At 37.3% G+C, this 9187-nt stretch overlaps 1 pseudogene; it reads right to left on the bottom strand.

Annotated features, from left to right (window-relative positions):
- Nucleotides 1-8156: 8156 nt before the first annotated feature.
- LOC103745069 lies at nt 8157-8477 on the bottom strand (annotated as a pseudogene).
- Nucleotides 8478-9187: the final 710 nt, after the last annotated feature.

The following is a 9187-nucleotide window of genomic DNA, read 5'->3' as shown; positions in this document are numbered from 1 at the left end:
TTTTTAATACAATTGACACTAAGATGCACATGTGTTTCTAATCTCTATATAGTCCATATTTAAAGTTATTAATGAAAGATGTGTATTGATTTCTGTTGTTTTAATTTCTGTTTTCATTCTTCGTGTAACCATGCATATCCAGATTTATACCTTCATTAAGTTTATTTCTGTTACCCCTTAGGTGTAGTGATTCCTTTCTTCAGCTCTTTGAATTGCTTCAGGAACTCTCTGAAGGGCTGGTTTTGTGTACATGAATTCTTTCAGCCTATTTATGCCATGGAAAATTTTTCTTTCCCCTTCAACTATGATAGACATTTTGTCTGGCTAAAGTAATCTGGGTTGGCATCTGCAGTCATTTAGAACTGGCAATACTTCAGTCCAGGCTCTTCTGCCTTTCATAGTGTGCACTGAAAAGTCAGCTGTAATTCTGATGGGCTTTCCTTTATATGTGACTTGTTTTTCTTTTGCAGCTTTCAGTATTGTCTCTGTTCTGTAAATTTAGTGTTTTTACTATGATGTGCTGTGGAGTTTCTTTTCTGGTTCTGTCTATTTTGTGTTCTATATGTTTCTTGTATTTGTATGGACATGTCTTTAATTTTTGGAAATTTTCTTCTACATTGAAGATGTAGTCCATACCATTATCCTGAGATTCTTCTCCTTCCTGTATGACTATGATCCGTAAGTTTGGTCTTTTTATGGTGTCACACAGTTCCTGCATATTCCGTTTTCTTAAATTTTTCATAATCCTTGCTTGAGTGGTCTAATTTGTCCACTTTATCTTCCAGCCTTGATACTCTGTTTTCCATTTCATTCATCCTATTGATGAGCTTTCTCCTGTCATTTCTAACCGGCTTACTGAGTGCTTCACTTCCTTCTTCATTTCAGCCTGAGCATTCTTCAATATTTCTAACTCTTTCTTGAATTCATTCAGAAGATTTTATCCCTATCTTGTTTCAGTTCTTTTATTTCTTTATTTGTGTGTTCTTTAAATTCACTGAATTCTTTTATCATGTTTATAATTATTCTTTTAAATTCCATAACCTGTGTTATCTCTAGGAGGGTTCTCATTGCACTCCTCTATAGGACTGTTGGTACTTGGTGGGGTATTTGGGTTTTTCATCTTATTATTTTTTGCTGTGACTTTGACATGTGAATTTCTTTTATAGTTTCTGATTCTTATAAGAGACTCAAGTCTTCCTTTGTTGAGTTTAGGTCTGCTTCTTTTTGTAAACTTTATGTGCCTTTGTGGTTTACTTGTTGGACATGAAAAGCTGGTTAATCTAGGCTTCAGGTTCTCTCTCTTGATTTTATGTTAGAGCGGCCAAATTGCTTTCATCTTGTTGCTTAGTAGTTCCCACATAGGCCCAAGTCAGATGAGAATCAGATGCTCTCAGGCTTTCTCCTAAGGCCTGGATCCCTCCAGGAAATAATTTGGGGGCTGGGCTGGCCTGGGACCAGGGTCCATGAAAGATGCTGTCTCCCGGAAGCTTGGGACCTGGGCCGCCTAGGGGTGTAAAGGGAGGTGGAGTGGGAACAGGCCCCAGGGCTCCTGGATACTAGACTGAGGAACTGGGTTGGTCTGGATGCAAAGGATCAAGAAGCAGTGGGGTGTCTGGGAGAAGAGGTCAGTCCAGAGGTCTGGAGTGCCCAGGCTAGGAGGAGAGATGGGGTGGGGGAGACAAGAGGGTGAATGAGGCTGGGGGAGTCAAGGTGCAGTGAGTACCTCCAATCTTACTCAGGAAAATGCTGGCACCAGGATGCCATGTTATTTGTTTTTGTGTTAGGAACTAGGCATATGTTGGTTGTGTGTCAAGTATTAAACTCTGGCCCGCATATGTTGAATTTAAATTTGATTCTGTTTTTGTTGTTGTTGTAGCTTGGTTGTTTTCTCAGTATGAATAGCTTTTCAGGTTCTCACTTGCGATTTTTTTTTAATTTTATTTTTTATGTTTATGTATATATTGCCTGCATATATGTAAATACATCTGTGTTGTGCAATACCCATGGAGGTCAGAAGAAGGCATTGTATCCACTGGAACTGGAGTTTCCAATGTGTATTAGCCATCATATGTGTGCTGGGAATCGAACCCAGGTTTTTTGCAAGACCAGTCAGTGCTCTTGACTGCTGAACCATCTCTCCAGCCAATTTTTGATTTTTTCTTATTGGAGGGATGGGATGGTTCCAGGCTGCTGCAATAAGTGAAGTTAGTAATCACAGCTGGGACTATGAATGTGGAGATGATAGTTTGGTGAACTGGTTCTAGCTAGCTCACTAAGGTAGTCCTGAGTTGGAGCAGAGCTTTCCAGGCCTCATTGGGATTTCACCAGCAGCATGTTCTCAGTCTAGTTCTCAAGTCAGAAGATGGCAATGGAGGGGCAGGTATCTGACTAGCTTGTCAGAGCCTACGAGCAGCTGATTCTGTTCCTAGTCCCAAATGGGGATAATGATGACTGAGTAGGCTGGTTCTGAGTAGCTAGGCAGGGTAAATCTTCAAGGATTACTTAATGTGTAATACAGTGGTGTCATATTGGCTGTTGCATTCATTTTTTAAATTTATGTTTAAAGGGCCTAGTAACACCTACTTTGTTTCAGGTACTATTATAAGTGCTTATGAAAACTAACTCATCAAATCATGATAACAATGAAAGACAAGCATTATTGTCATCCACATTTACTAAGGAAGAAAAGAAGATTAGTTAAATGATTTTCACTAGGTCCTCCAGGAAATATGACATAGCATCAAGATTCTTACTGAGGCAGTCTGGTTCCAGAGCCCTTACTCATAGTCACTGTTTGGCTTTCTTTCCAGAAATTCATTATCTGTTGAAGTCTTATTCCTTTTAAAGAGCTTCTTGAGTCTTACATCAACTTGTAAAAGGAAGTAGATGAAAAGTACCCTTGGGTATAATTCTATTGTCACTCTTTCTGGAAACAATCTTTGCTTTTGAGTATCCATTCCAGACCCCAGAACTGCTCTGTTTGCTGATATAATAGATTCTTTCAGCATGGGAGATGTCCATTGCTAGAAAGAAGAGCTGTGAAAATACTTCACTGATTGGTTGTGTAGGGATATACCCTATTCTAAGTTTGAGAGGCAGCTGTGTTAAGGAAACTGTGAAATTCTTAGCTAATAAACTCATGAAAGCACAATGACATCTCTATCAGATAACATTGCTTTGTTTTCTTCAGATGACATTATTATCCATGAGAGATTTCCAATTTCATTAAGAGATCATTTCAGTACAGTGGCATTTTCAGAAATTAAGATATTATGATCGTTAATTGTGTTCATTAATAGGATAGGATTGCAGAGAGCCTAAGAGATTAGTAAAGCACCCCCCTCTGGGTATGTTTTAGAGGGCATTTCCAGAGAGGATTAACTAAGGAGGGTGAATTTCACACTGAATGTGGGAAGCATTCCATAGGCTAGGAATCTAGACAGAATAAAAGGGGTGGGGGGGGACCAGAAACTCAGGCATTTGCCCCTCTTGCTTCCTGTTACCTTGAGTTAAACCATCTGCTCCACTATGCTCTCTTTATCATGATGGACTAAAATCACTAAAACTCGCAATCAAAATAAATCTTTCTTTCCTTACATTATTTTGCTCAGATATTTTATCACACGGGTGAAAAAAAAACTATCACAGATATCTTAAAATGTATATTTTTAGGGACCCATTTGTATGAAACACAGTGGGATTAAAAACACTGAAAAATAATTTGTTGGTCTATATCAAGAAACTAAATATAATTACACATTTGACCAGACATAGTTCTTATACGTTGTTTGGTTTCTAAGATGAATCTAGATGTTTCATACTGAACAGTATATTAATGATTTCTAGTTGGAATCAGGGCTTTACCTCTGATTTTTTAAAAGCTGAAAATAATAATGAAGCCTTTTATGGTAGCTTATATTAACTTATATATATTTTTATTTTGTCTATTTACTTTATGTGTGTATGTGTACCTGAGTATATGTCTATGCATCATCTGGGTATAGTGCCTGCAGAGACCAGAAAAGGGTATTGGATATCCTGGAACTGGAGTTACAGGCAGCTGTGAGTTGCCAGATGTGGGTGCTGGGAACCAAATTTGGGTCCTCTATAAGAGCAGCAAGTGATCTTAATCACTGAGCTATTTGTTCAGCTGCTGATTCACATTACTAATTAAAAACTGATTCTTTGAGTGGGAAATGTATGAAATTTTAAAAGCTCAATAAAAAATTAGTCAGGAAAACACACACACACACACACACACACACACACACACACACAACTAATACTTAAAAACATCCCAGTCAATTTCCTCCCATTGTCTCTTTTTTGCTACTTACTGTCCATGGATTTCAGAAAAGGAGATGGGGAAACTAAGATTTGTTTTTTTCACTGAAAGTTTGGCACAGTATGGATTTTGATTTATAATCCCTGGACTGTATTATTTCTCTATGTTATTTCTAGTACCAAACTTTCACATTGCATTGCAATTTACCAAAGTGTCTAACTACTCCAATACTAGGATATCAGCCCCTTAATAATGAAGCTAATCTATTCTCTCTATTGTATATTGCTTAGTTCTAATAAGTGGCATTACCAAGATTTAAAGCTCATGTGTCTCTTTCCTCCATTTCATATTCACTAAGACTTAAGACTGGGTTATGCTAAGAACTGTTAATTTTATTGATCAAAGTGGAATCTTCTGTTGAGGTCAATAGCGTGAAGTAAGGAAGTACCATATATTACACTGTGTGTCAGGTACTTTGCATCTATTAATTCAGTTCATCCCCATAAGATATGAAGTGTTATCATTGTGTAACAAGAGATTAAAAGCCAAAGAGGTTAAGCAGCACCTCTCAATTCACACACCTCATGACAGAGACAGAGTTCAACCCAGTTGGTTAGGCTTTTGTGTCTGTTCTCTTGACCAGTAATATATTCACTGCTTAGACTCTAAGAAAAAGTTAAGGAAAAGAATGAAACAGGTACTCATATATCACTCAACATAAAAACATTGCCATATATTGATCACTTGATCTTTTCTCTACCCCACCCTAGGGATAACCATTCATTTCCATCGGTAGTTATGCCTAGGCATGTCTGCATAGTTTTCACAGACACATGTATGAAATATAAATGAAAAGTGAATATATCTAAATAAGATACAGTATTTTTTCATTTACTTACATAAATGCCATTCCTCAGCAAATATTTAAGGATCTACTGTGTGTCAACTACTCTTTTAAGTTCAGGGAAAGCAGCAGGGACAAAACAAAACCTCTACTCTCATTCTTGAGTGGGAGGATAAACATAAAGGATAAATAAAGCAATATATTAGATGATAAAACAAAATAATGCACAGTACAGAATAAAGACAGATAGAGCTATGAAAGAAGATGAAGACCTCATATATCAAGAGATGCCCAGGCTGATAGACAGTAACGCTTTACTTTCACAGAATGCCTTTCTTGCCACATGAAGAGCAGATAGCAGGGGCCAAGAGTGGACATAGGGACCTCTGTGGCAAGAAGTTTAGATGTAAGATAAAGGCAGCATAGACATCAAAAAGAAGGTAATAAGGGTTAGATTTTGCTTGTATTTTTAATGTAATGTTTGTATTTATGAAAAAATCTGTAGTTTTCCTTTCTTGTAGAGAGTTTAATGCTTTTGGAATCAAAATTTAGTTAACCTTATCAAATGATCTGGGAAGCTTTTATTCCATCTTTGAGGCATGTATCAACTAGGGAGTGACACTCCATGGCATGTTGGTAGAACTCTGTTTGGCTCTCTAAGCCTGGGATGTGGCAGGGTGTGAGGAGGAGGTCTTTGACTATCATTTCAATTTCTTTAATTTTTCAGTATTCTCTTGAAATGATCAAGTTTTAATTTTAGTATCTTTAAAATTTTTTCATATCTCTACATCATCAAATTTGTTAGTATATGTATATATTTTCCACAATATTGTGCTTGAATTTTATCTTTTTTCATTCTGTATTTTTTCCGTATTTTTAATTTTTTAGTCTTCCATAACAATATTATTGTTAAACTCTTCAAAGGACAAGTTCTGCAATTAAAAAAAAAATCATCACTAACATTTATCATCACTGAGTTTTGTCTTTGGTGGTTCTTTCCCTGCGAGGAGACAAGAAGGTGCTCTTCGTTTTTTGCTTTCTATGTTATCACTAATGCTTCCTCCCATTTTCCTCTCTCTCTCTCTCTCTCTCTCTGACATGCATGTGTGTATATATGCATGTTTTGCATATGTGGGTGCAAGTGAGTGAGGTATTTGTGCATGTGGTGGTCCAAGGTTGACTCAGGGAATCATTCTTATTGATTCCCCACCTTATTCATTTGGGCAGGGTCTTTCAGGCATACCTAGAGTTCACCAATATGGCTGGTCTTGGTACTCAGCTTGCTCTGGGAATCCCCTCTCTCCTCCTTCTGAGGCAGGAATTACATGCAGGCCACCACACCCACCAGTATTTTATATGGGTTCTGGGGATACAAAACTCCAGTTCTCATGCTTTTTGTAGCAAGTGCTTAATCATTAAGCTGTCTCCTTAGGTCCACAACTAGACTACTTACATTCAGTGCTTAGCTAGGACTTTCAAAAGCCTGACAGTGTGTCTTCCATTGGAAACCTGAAGGAGTGATTTTCACAATATGAACATAATTTGTATTAAAGACTTTTACCTAACCTAGCAACCAAAAAGTTGCTGTTAAAATGTAAATAAACTCACTGAGCCATATGCTCCTTTTGTGACCTGGGCATATGACCTTAATCCCTCAAGACCACTCCTTGCTTTCCACCTAAGATAACATATGAATATATGCTTGAATTTTTATATATCAAACCTCTGAAAGCAACATGCTTTACTCATTGCAAGCAATGAAAGAAATTGAGTGTGTGTGATATTCTAGGCCTAAGGACCAAGGGCGTGGTTCTCTGATAAGATAAGGGTGGGTCCTGACTTCTACTTCCCCATTACATGCTAGAGAAACAGTTTCAATAAAGAATCAGCAAAGCCCTTGCAGGGGACACAGTTCCAAGGCAAATCTGAAGACATGGGCACTCAGGAGTTCAAGTCTACTCTTGGTCTTATGAATGCTGAGTCAAGCATTTCTTTTTTTTTTTTTTTAAAGAATTGCTGTAATGTGACTTAGAAACACTGCACTTTGGTGTCTCATGTGAAGAAGAGGCTCTCTACTCTAAATTCAAATATCAGTGGCTATAGAAGTCCCAGGGTCAAAGGGAAATATAGGATGTCTCAGTCATACATTGTAAGTTGTATGACACCAAGCACAAAGCTTACCTTGATAGCTTACACCAAAGCACTAACTCATTGATCAGTACCAAGAGAAACCCTGAGGATAAAGGGAATTCTTGGACATTCTCTGTCACACACAAGGGTAAGAGATATGACAGCAAAGACAAGGCTTTCTTCACAGCTTACAAGAAAGTGCTTTAATAACTCTTTGTTCATTTTTTGCTTTTATCACCTTCTTTATCAGATCTGAACCACAGGGATCTGTGCTGAAATCTTTCACTCTCATTTTTACCCTTTTGCTTTCACTATGGGGATCTCTTTTTCTCCTGGATTTTGTGCACATGCATGGCAATTAGTAAATTTACTTAAAGGAATTGGAACGAAAGCATCATCAAAGCAAATTTGTGAACCTTTAAATGATCTTCAGAAATATTTTTCCTGGTATCTCAATCACAGGACATTTGATGCCAAATCTTGGGGAAGAAACTGGTGATCGATTAAGCTACTGCTTAGAAATGGTTAAACTGAAAAATTCAACTCCTTGAAACCAAAATAAAGTAGATATACAACCTTATCAAGAGGAAAACACTTTATGCTGTCCTTTCTGCCTTCCAATTTACCAACCATCCTTCACTTATTGGCTCAAGCCAGGCCATTATTACTTCAAACAATCCTGACTCATTCCTCGGCTCCGTTTTTGTTATCAGTACTTACCTCTATCTAAAGATTCCTTCATAGGTGTACTCATTCTATTTTTTCAGCCAAAAAAATATATATTTTTTTAGTTTACAAAAAACAACCAACTCTTCTTTTTTCAAGTAACCATGATTAGCTTGGAAAAAGAGGTGTTCATCTTCAAAGTATTCCCCTTTAGTGGGAAACTTAGCATTACTGAATCTAAACATTAAAGGTAAAAGAAACAGAATCAAGGAAATCCATTCATACTTCAGGCCCTTCTCCTCCAGGAACTAGCAGTGTTATATTATTTCCATTTAGCAAAATCTGAACTAATTTAGTGATCCTTCTTCCTTCTGGCATAATTTCAAACTCGGTGACATCTTACAGCACCATATTGACAAAGTCATCAAATCCTAGAAGTGTACCAATAATTTCTTATCACTCTTCATCACAATGTGAATTCGTGATCCTATACATTTGTCCACACTCTAGAGGCAGGAGCTGCGAGGGGTTAGTGGTAGCATTAGTCTCCATGGCCACACCGGAAAATTCATCCTATATTTTCAAAGCATTTGCTCCCATATAGAATTACCTGGATCCCTCACAGAAGAAAATCATCATGCTGACTGCCTCATTATGACTTTTCCGTTATTACAGATATAAATTTACCCAGTACTGTCTTAACTGCTGATCCTTGGGGGCCATCATCTCCAGAGAAATCAACTCCCCTCGTGTTCATCTTTTTAAAAAAATTTATTTATCATTTTTATTTTTTATGTGTATGAATGTATTGCCTGCATGCATGTAGGTGCACCAATGTCGTGCAATGCCCACAGAAGTCAGAAGAAGGCATCAAATCCCCTGGAACTGGAGTTATGGATGATTGTTAGCCACCATGTGAGTTCTGGGTCCTCTGCAAGAGCAGCTGTTGCTCTTAACTACTGAGCCTTCTTTTCAGCTCCCCAGGTGTTCATCTTAATAAATATTGACAAATGGAAGTAAGTCACATAAATTTCTTTGATCATTTTAAATTTATGTTTATGTTGATACTTTTTTAGGTTTTATTTTCACTACTACTTAAGCACATGGCTCTACTCAAACTGTCTAAAGATACTTTCTTTAAACTTTCTTCAAACTTTCTTTAAAGTTTAAAGAAACTGCTTTCTCTGAAATGGAGATCCCAAAACAAAATGAACAGTTGTCCTCTTATGTATCTAAAATTCTTATTTCTTTGCCAGTTTTGG

Source organism: Nannospalax galili, unplaced genomic scaffold, assembly GCF_000622305.1.
Source record: "Nannospalax galili isolate Female #2095 unplaced genomic scaffold, S.galili_v1.0 scaffold463, whole genome shotgun sequence".
Taxonomy (NCBI): Eukaryota; Metazoa; Chordata; class Mammalia; order Rodentia; family Spalacidae; genus Nannospalax; species Nannospalax galili.
The sequence above is the reverse complement of the archived record's forward strand: the minus strand, read 5'-3'. Positions and strand labels throughout refer to the sequence as shown.